Consider the following 10,631-nt stretch of genomic DNA (forward strand, 5'->3'; position numbering starts at 1 on the left):
GTCGGTAATCAGAGGACACAGATTTAAGGTGATTGGCAAAAGAACCAGAGGTGACATGACGAAACATTTTTTTAAGCAGCGAGTTGTTATGATCTGAAATGCACTGCCTGAAAGTGTGGTAGAAGCAGATGCATAATCATAGAAAGATTACAGTACGGAAAGAGGCCATTCAGCCCATCGCATCTGTGCCAGCTCTTGTAAGAACAATCCCAGCTAAAGTCCCTCATCCCTGGAATCATTCTAGTAAATTTTTTCTGCACCCTCTCTAAGGCCTTCACATCTTCCCTAAAGACACAATACTCCAGTTATGGTCGAACTAGTGTTTTATAAAGGTTCATCGTGACTTCCTTGCTTTTGTACTCTATGCCTCTATTTATAAAGTCCAGGATCCCGTATGTTTTTTTAACTGCTTTCTCAACCTATCCTGCCACCTTCAACGATTTGTGCACATATACCCCCAGATCTTTCTGTTCCTGTACCTCTTTTAGAATTGTGCCCTCTAGTTTATATTGCCTCTCCTTGTTCTTCCTACCGAAATGTATCACTTCGCATTTTTCTGTGCTAAATTTCATCTGCCACATGTCCGCCCATTTCACCAGCCTGTCTAAATCCTCTTGAAGTCTTCTTTTTTATTCGTTCATGGGATGTGGGCGTCGCTGGCGAGGCTGGCATTTATTGCCCATCCCTAATTGCCCTCGAGAAGGTGGTGGTGAGCCGCCTTCTTGAACCGCTGCAGTCCGTGTGGTGAAGGTTCTTCCACAGTGCTGTTAGGAAGGGAGTTCCAGGATTTTGACCCAGCGACGATGAAGGAACGGCGATATATTTCCAAGTCGGGATGGTGTGTGACTTGGAGGGGAACGTGCAGGTGGTGTTGTTCCCATGTACCTGCTGCTCTTGTCCTTCTAGGTGGTAGAGGTCGCAGGTTTGGGAGGTGCTGTCGAAGAAGCCTTGGCAAGTTGCTGCAGTGCATCCTGTGGATGGTACACACTGCAGCCACTGTGCGCCAGTGGTGAAGGGAGTGAATGTTTAGGGTGGTGGATCGGGTGCCAATCAAGTGGGCTGCTTTATCTTGGATGATGTCGAGCTTCTTGAGTATTGTTGGAGCTGCACTCATCCAAGCAAGTGGAGAGTATTCCATCACACTCCTGACTTGTGCCTTGTAGATGGTGGAAAGGCTTTGGGGAGTCAGGAGGTGAGTCACTCGCCACAGAATACCCAGCCTCTGACCTGCTCGCGTAGCCACAGTATTTATATGGCTGATCCAGTTAAGTTTCTGGTCAACGGTGACCCCCAGGATGTTGATGGTGGGGGATTCGGCGATGGTAATGCCGTTGAATGTCAAGGGGAGGTGGTTAGACTCTCTCTTGTTGGAGATGGTCATTGCCTGGCACGAATGTTACTTGCCACTTATGAGCCCAAGCCTGGATGTTGTCCAGGTCTTGCTGCATGCGGGCTCGGACTGCTTCATTATCTGAGGGATTGCGAATGGAACTGAACACTGTGCAATCATCAGCGAACATCCCCATTTCGGACCTTATGATGGAGGGAAGGTCATTGATGAAGCAGCTGAAGATGGTTGTGCCTAGGACACTGCCCTGAGGAACTCCTGCAGCAATGTCCTGGGGCTGAGATGATTGGCCTCCAACAACCACTACCATCTTCCTTTGTGCTAGGTATGACTCCAGCCACTGGAGAGTTTTCCCCGATTCCCATTGACTTCAATTTTACTAGGGCTCCTTGGTGCCACACTCGGTCAAATGCTGCCTTGATGTCTATCACTATCTTCCTCACTGTTCACTGCCCTTCTAAGTTTTGTGTCATCTGCAAATTTTGAAATTGTGCCCTGTCCACCCAAGTCCAAGTTATTAATGTATATCAAGAAAAGTAGTGATTCTTGTACCGACCCCTGGGGAACACCACCATACACCTCCCTCCAGTCCAAGAAACAACCGTTCACCACTACACTTTGCTCCGTTACTTAGCTAATTTTGTATCCATGCTGCTACTGCCCCCTTTATTCCATGGGCTTCAATCTTGATGACAAGCCTATTATGCAGCACTTTATCAAACACTTTTTGAAAGTCCATATACACCGCCGCAACTGCAGTGCCCTCATCTACCCTCTGTTACCTCATCAAAAAACTCTATCAAGTTAGTTAAACATGAATTGCCTCTGACAAATCCGTGGTATTCAATGGTAACTTTCAAAAGGGAACTGTATAAATACTTGAAGGGAAAAATTTACAGAGCTATGGGGGAAGAGCAGGGGAGTGGGACTAGTTGGAGAGTTCTTTCAAAGAGCTGACATAGGCACAATGGGCCGAATAGCCTCCATCTGTGCTGTACCATACTACGATACTATGAAGCGTTGCCTATCTTTCCTGTATTTGTTTTATTCTGGAAGAATTCCCAGTTATTTACAAAGATAACAATGTTGTACTCACACCATGCTGCCAGCCCCTTATGTCAATAGCTCAAAGGCGGATGTGATGAGCTATGCATTTCCACTTTACAAAAACCAGCTAGATTCATGTGGTTAGACTGGAATATTTACTATTCACTAAAGCAGTTGCTACAACTTCCAGAACAGGGGTGTCAAACATACGGCCCACGGAAAAGTTTCATCCGGCCCACGGTGTGCTGTGCTTAGGGTTGGTAAATCTGCCGGGTGCTGCATCCAACAGTCTGGGAGAACTGTGCCTTTAAAATTTTGTGCTGCAGGGGTCCTGAAACAGGCGCAGGACCCTTCTTTACATATTTAAATTGATCCAATGCTGATTTCTGGCAGCCGTCAGGTACGCCAAAAACAGGGTGGACCAATATGGCAGCGGAGATTAGGTGTAGAACCTCACACCCAGAAATTAGTATACAATGCACCCATTTTACGGCCAAATAACAGGCAAAACTCAAATTAATTTCTACCCCAGTGTGTCCAAATAACTTTTGATGAATGGGGCCCACGCCATGTGCCAGGATGTCAAATTGAGTTTGATACCCCTACTCTATAATGTGTTGTAGAAGTCAAATAATAATCATGGGAAATTTCAACTACACCCAAATAAACTGGCAAGAAGATGTAAACAATTTTACAACACCAAGTTATAGTCCAGCAATTTTATTTTAAATTCACAAGCTTTCGGAGACTTCCTCAGGTAAATGTTCAGGAGCTCCTTGAAGCCTACGCATTTATACATATAGAACAATACATGGTGTTTACAGAATGCCCCTGCAACTGCCCGTTGCCAAGGCAATCACCGGGCAACGGGCAGTTGCAGGGGCATTCTGTAAACACCATGTATTGTTCTATATGTATAAATGCGTAGGCTTCAAGGAGCTCCTGAACATTTACCTGAGGAAGGAGGAAGTCTCCGAAAGCTTGTGAATTTAAAATAAAATTGCTGGACTATAACTTGGTGTTGTAAAATTGTTTACAATTGTCAACCCCAGTCCATCACCGGCATCTCCACATCAAGAAGATGTAGGGGAAGGGGAATGGAGTTTTTAACAGTGTATACAAGACTTCTTTCTTACCCAGTATGTGAGAAGCCCAACAAGAGGAAATGGGAAATGAACCAGAGCAGATAAGAGAAGTAAGTGTAGGAGAATATCTAGACGATTGCGATCATAACATAATACGGTTTAAAATAATGATTGAGAAAGTCATAAGACAAAGACCAAAGTAATAGATTGGGGGGAAAAAAGCTAATTTTGAGGGGATGAGAATGGAACTAGGGAAGGTAAACTGGAAAAGAATTTTGACAGACATAGAGCTAGAACAGCAGTGGGAAATATTTAAAATGGTGATCAAGAGTGTTCAGGAGCCATATATTCCTCTAAAAAACAAGAACAAACTAGCCAATAATGAAACACCATGGATGAATAAAGAGATAAGGGTAAAATTCAAACTAAAAAAAGGCATACACAATAAAGGAAAGGATGACAAAAAGGAATACGAGGAGGTTAGGAAGGATGTCAAAAAACAATTAGGAAAGCAAAGAGGAACTACAAAATTAAATTATCAAGGAATATAAAAAAAGTAAAGTATTCTAAAGACACATAAATAACAAAAGAAAAATCAGGATACGGATAGGGTCACTAAGGGATGTACAAGATAAACTCAAAGGTAATGACAGCGAAATGGCAGAAATATTGAATAGTCACTTTGCCTCAGTATTTATCGGGGAGACTAATATGGAGACTAATACTAACCAGTAGCAGAATGGTAGTAGAGGGGATCAAAAAAGGTATAAAGACATTTAAGATAGAAAAGGGAAGATAAATGATAAACTAATCAAACTTAGAAAGGATAAAACCCCTGATCTGGATGGATTGCATCCATGCATATTAAAAGAAGTAAGGGAAGCGATAGCTGAGGCACCATTACATATATATAAAAATTCATTGGAAAAGGGAATAGTGTCAGAGGACCGGCGGACAGCTAATGTTATTGCTATATTTAAAAAGGGAGTTAGAACAAGTCCAGGGAACTATAGACCAGTTAGCTTAACATCAGTGGTAGGAAAAATAATGGAATCATTACTCAAAGATGTGATAGAAAAACATCTAGAAAATGAAAATATCATAAAGAGCAGTCAGCATGGATTTCAGAAGAGAAAGTCATGCTTGACCAACTTTATTGATTTCTTTGAACTAGTAACAGAAAGAGTAGACAAGGGCAATGCAGTAAATGTAATAGATTTGGATTTTCTAAAAGCCTTTGATAAGGTACTGCATTGTATACTCATGATTAAGGTCAGAGCACATGGAGTCAGGGGACAGGTAGCAGAATGGATAGCAAGCTAGCTACAAAACATAAGAGTGTGTAGGGATTAAGAGTAGCTACTCAGACTGGCAAAAGGTGGGAAGTGGTGTTCCACAGGGATCAGTGCTGGAACCACTGTTGTTCACAATTTACATTAATAATTTGGACTTGAGAATCGGAAGTACAATTTCAAAATTTGGGAACAACATGAAATTGGGGGGTGTAGTTAATACAAAGGAAGAATGCTTTAAAATGCAAGACGACATTAATAAACTTGCAGAATGGGCATGTAGTTGACAAATGAATTTCAATATAGACAAGTGTGAGGTGCTGCATTTTGGTAGGAAGAACATATTGCTTGGATAATAAGAGTCTGAATGGGGTACAGGAATAGAGAGACCTCAGGGTACAGATAGACAAATCACTAAAAGTAGCGACACAGGTTAATAAGGCCATAAAAAAGGCAAACCAACCACTGGGGTTCATTTCTAGAGGGATAGAATTGAAAAGCAGAGAAGTTATGTGAAATTTGTATAGGACCTTGGTTGGACCACACATCAAGTACTGTGCATAATTCTAAGAACATAAGAAATAGGAGCAGGAGTAGGCCATATGACCCCTCGGGCCTGCTCCGCCATTCAATGTCATGGCTGATCTTCTATCTTAACTCCACTTTCCTGTCCGATCTCCATATCCCTTGATTCCCCTAGAGTCCAAAATCTATCTATCTCAGCCTTGAAAAGACTCAACAACTCAGCACCACAGCCCTCTGGAGTAGAGAATTCCAAAGATTCACAACCCGCTGAGTGAAGAAATTCCTCCTCATCTCAGTCCTAAATGGCTGACCGCTTATCCTGCGACTATGCCCCCTAGTTCTAGACTCTCCAGCCAGGGGAAATAACCTCTCCGCATCTACCCTATCAAGCACCCTCAGAATCTTATATGTTTCAATGAGATCACTTTTCATTCTTCTAAACTCCAGGGAATATAGCCCATTCTACTCAATCTCTCCTCATAGGACAACCATCTCATCCCAGGAATCAATTTAGTGAACCTTCATTGCACCGCCTCCAAGGCAAGTATATCCTTCCTTAGGTAAGGAGACCGAAACTGTACACAATACTCCAGGGAGGTCTCACCAAAGCCCTGTACAACTGTAGTAAGACTTCCTTACTCTTGTACACCAACCACTTTGAAATAAAGGCCAACATGCCATTTTCCTTCCTAATTGCTTGCTGTACCTGCATGCTAACTTTGTGTGTTTCTCGTACGAGAACACCCAAATCTCTCTGAACAACATTTAATAGTTTCTCATCATTTAAAAAATATTCTGTTTTTCTATTCTTCCTACTAAAGTGAATAACCTCACATTTCTCCATATTATACTCCATCTGCCCCTTCACGTAACATGTCTATAGCCCTTTGCAGACTCTTTTGTGTCCTCCCCATATCTTACTTTCCCACCTAGCTTTGTATCGTCAGCAAACTTGGACACATTATACTCGATCCCTTCATCTAAGTCATTAATATAGATTGTAAATAACCGAGGGCCAAGCACCGATCCTTGCAGCACCCCACCAGTTACAGCCTGCCAACCTGAAAATGACCAGTTTATCCCTACTCTGTTTCTGTCCGTTAACCAATCCTCTATCCATGCTAATATATTACCCCCAATCCCATTTGCCCTTAACTTCTGTAACACCCTTTTATGTGGCACCTTATCGAATGCCTTTTGAAAATCCAAATAAACTACATCTACTGCTTCCCCTTTATCTACCCTGCTAGTTACATCATCAAAAAACTCTAATAAATTTGTCAAACACAATTTCCCTTTCATAAAACCAGGTGGACTCTGCCTAATCATATTATGATTTTCTAAGTGCCCTGTTACTACTTCCTTAATAATGCATTCCAGCATTTTCCCGACGACTGATGTCAGGCTAACTGGCCTGTAGTTCCGTTTTCTCTCTCCCTCCTTTCTTGATGAATAGCAGGGTTACATTTGCTACCTTCCAATCCACGGGGACCGTTCTAGAATCTAGGGAATCTTGGAAGATCACAACCAATGCATCCACTATCTCTGCAGCCACCTCTTTTAGAACCCTAGGATGTAGGCCATGAGGTCCAGGAGATTTATCGGCTTTGAGTCCCATTAGTTTCTCCAGTACTTTTTCTCTACCGATATTAATTACTTTTAGTACCTCTCATTAGACCCTTGGTTCCCCAATATTTCTGGTATGCTTATTCTGCCTTCTACTGTGAAGACAGATACAAAATATTTGTTTAACGTGTCTGCCATTGCCTTATTCCCCATTATAATTTCTCCTGTCTCAGTCTCTAAGGGACCAACGTTTACTTTTGCTATTCTCTTTCTTTTTACATACTTGTAGAAGCTCTTACAATCTGTTTTTATATTTCTTGCTAGTTTAATTTCATATTCTATTTTCTCCCTTATCATCAATTTTTTTGTCATCCTTTGCTGGTTTCTAATGCTCTCCCAATCCTCAGGTTTACTACTCTTCTTGGCAACATTATAGGCCTCTTCTTTTAATCTAATACTAGCCTTAACTTCTTTAGTTAGCCATGGATGAATCACTTTTCCAGCTGGTTTTTATTTCTCAATAGAATGCACATTCGTTGAGAATATTGAATTATTTCTTTAAATGTTTGCAATTGCTGATCTACCGTCATACCCTTTAATCTAATTTCCCAATCTACCTTTGCCAACTCACCCCTCATACCTATGTAATCAGCTTTATTTAAGTTTAAGACACTAGTTCTTGACTTAAGTACGTCACTCTCAAACTCAATGACAGCGTTCTGGTCTCCATATTATAAAAAGGATATGGATGTATTGGAGAAGATGCAAAAGAGATTCACAAGGATGATACCAAAACTGAGAGGATATACTTATCAGGAAAGACTAAAAAGGCTGGGGCTCTTTTCTCTAGAAAAGAGATGGCTGAGGGGTGACCTAGAGGTCTTTAAGATAATGATAGTGTTTGATAGGGTAAACACAGAGAAAATGTTTCCATTTGTGGGGGAGTCCAAAATTAGAGGTCATCAATATAAGATAATCACTAATAAATCCAATAGGGAATTCAGGAGAAACTTCTTTATCCAAAGACTAGTAAGAATGCGGAACACATTACCACAAGGAGTAGTTGAGGCAAATAGCATAGATGCATTTAAGATAGGTTTACAGTGTATGTGTGTTAACCCACGCAATGTAGTAAACAAGGTTGGTGAGCTACAGGTGCAATTAGCCACATGGGAATATGATGGTGTGGTAATAACAGAGATCTGGCTCAAAAAAGGGCAGGATTGGGTACAAAATATTCTTGGATGCAAGGTGTTCAGCAAAGATAGGGAGGAAAGAAAGGAGGGGGTGGCAGTATTGATTAAGGAGAGAGGATGTCCTTGAGGGGGTGAAGGACAGAGTCTATTTGTTTAGAGTTAAGAAACAATAGAGGTGCCATTACACTCCTGGATGTATTCTATAGGCCACCAACTGGTGGGAAGGATATAGAGGAACAAATTTGCAGGGAAATTACGGAGGTGCAAGAGCCATGGAGTAGTGAAAATTGGGAGACTTCAACTATCCTTACATAGACTGAAATAGTACTGTAAAGGACAAAGAGGGGGAGGAATTTTTGAAGTTTGATCAGGAGAACTTTCTTGACCAGTACATTTCCAGCCCAACGAGGAAGGAGGCATTACTGGATCTGGTTCTGGGGAACGAGGTGGGTCAAGTGGAGCAAGTGTCAGTGGGGGAAAATTTAGGGGACAGTGATCATAGTATCATAAAGTTTAGATTAGTCATGGAAAAGGACAAGGAGCACTCTAGAGTAAAAATACTCAATTGGAGGAGGGCCAATTTCAGTGGGATGAGAACGGATCTGGCCCAGGTAAATTGGAATCAAAGATTGGCAGGCAAAACTGTAATTGAACAATGGGCGGCCTTTAATGAGGAGATGGTTCAGCTACAGTCTCGGTACATTCCCACGAGGGGGGAAAGGTACGGCATCTAAAGCCAGCGCTCTCTGGATGACGAAAGAGATAGAGAGTACAATGAAGCAGAAAAAAGGGGCGTATGTCAGATTGATAAGAGAGAATCAGGCTGAAAATAGAAAGTTCAGAGGGGAAGTGAAAAAGGAAATAAGAGGGGCAAAGAGAGAGTATGAGAATAGAATGGCGGCTAACATAAAAGGGAATTCAAAAAAATCTATAGGCATATAAACTGTAAACGGGTAGTAAGAGGAGGGGTGGGACCGATTAGGACCAAAAAGGAGATCTATGCATGGAGGCAGATGGCATGGCTGAGGTACTAAATGAGTACTTTGCATCTGTCTTTACCAAGAAAGAAGATGTTGCCAAAGTCACAGTAACAGAAGAGGTAGTTGAGACAGTGGATGGACTAAAAATTGAAGAAGAGGTAGTACTAGAAAGGCTAGCTGTACTTAAAGTAGATAAGTTTTGATGAACCTTTATAAAACACTGGTTCGGGCACAACTGGAGTATTGTGTCCAATTCTGGGCGCTGCACTTTAGGAAGGATGTGAAGGCATTAGAGATGGTGCAAAAGAGATTTACTAGAATGATTCCAGGGATGAGGGACTTTAGTCCATGGATAGACTGGAAATGCTGGGGCTGTTCTCCTTACAGCAGAGAAGAGATTTGATTGAGGTATTCAAAATCATGAAAGGTCTAGACAGAGTAGATAGAGACTGTTCCCATTGGCAGAAGGGTTAAGAACCAGAGGACATAGATTCAAGGTGATTGGCAAAAGAACCAAAGGCAACATGAGGAAAAACTTTTTTTTAAACATAGCGAGTGGTTATGATCTGGAATGCACTGCCTGTGGGGGTGGTGGAGGCAGATTCAATCATGGCTTTCAAAAGGGAATTGGATAAGTACTTGAAGGGAAAAAAATTGCAGGGCTACAGTGATAGGGTGGGGGAGGGGGACTAGCTGGATTGCTCTTGCAGAGAGCCGGCACAGACTCGATGGGCCGAATGGCCTCCTTCCGTGTTGTAACCATTCTATGATTCTATGATTAAGGGGAAGCTAGATAAATACATGATGAAGAAAGGAGTAGAAGGGTATGCTGATAAGGGTAAGGAAGGAGGAGACTGGTGTGGAGTATAGACCAGTTGGGACCAATGAACTGTTTCTGAAGGATAAATCAAAATGTTGTTAGCTTTAAAAAAAAAACAAGGCAAGCCTAGGCTTGGTCGTAGTAGTAAGGAGTCTAAAAGCCACTTACCATCACAGACCAATCATTGTTTATTCGAAAGTCTGAGCTACACCTCATTTGTCGGAATGATGAGAAGCCCTCTTTCTTTATAATCCCCGAAGTAGCATTTTGTTTCAGCCTTATTGTTTTGAAACCTAACACAGTTAAGACGTTGAACCACTGTAAATCTTTTGATAGTTCACTAAACTGTGTACAAAGAGCTTCTCAGTCATTCTACGTCAAAATCATTACTTTAAAATCCAAACACACTTCCCATTGCTTTGAATTTCCAAAATAAAAACAAGTTAAGATCTTCACATCCTAAGACGGGGAAGCCCAAATATTCCCTATTCATCTGCGGTTTATTTTTATTTCTTAAGCCTCAAAGAATTTGCGCAACTCCCTCCACAAAAAAAGACATCCCCATCTTATCGCAACACTGAGTGACTATGGTGGTTCCAAATAAATGATAAACGACTTACTTTAAGGATGAACCGAATTATTAAACTGCACTCAGCACCTCTGCTCTGCGAGAAACATGTTACTCGTTCCAGCAACAACAGCCGGGTCACGCGAACACTTCCCCTTCCTAACGTTCGCCTGTGGAACCTTCCCCGGATCCCGCGCGAGACGA

At 41.8% G+C, this 10,631-nt stretch overlaps 1 protein-coding gene across 3 annotated transcripts in view; it reads right to left on the reverse strand.

Annotated features, from left to right (window-relative positions):
* The window catches only part of ints8 (integrator complex subunit 8), a 105,158-nt gene extending 94,527 nt beyond the window's left edge, over positions 1-10,631 (reverse strand). Inside the window, exon 1 of one of the 3 annotated variants that reach the window (XM_067979216.1) lies at positions 10,480-10,631. The gene's annotated coding sequence lies outside the window, so the exon portion shown is untranslated. Of the gene's footprint in view, positions 1-10,027; positions 10,153-10,479 lie in introns of those variants that run through there. The other 2 variants (XM_067979206.1, XM_067979208.1) reach the window with 2 other exon arrangements.

The sequence above is a fragment of the Heptranchias perlo genome, chromosome 3 (assembly GCF_035084215.1).
Source record: "Heptranchias perlo isolate sHepPer1 chromosome 3, sHepPer1.hap1, whole genome shotgun sequence".
In the NCBI taxonomy this organism is placed as follows: Eukaryota; Metazoa; Chordata; class Chondrichthyes; order Hexanchiformes; family Hexanchidae; genus Heptranchias; species Heptranchias perlo.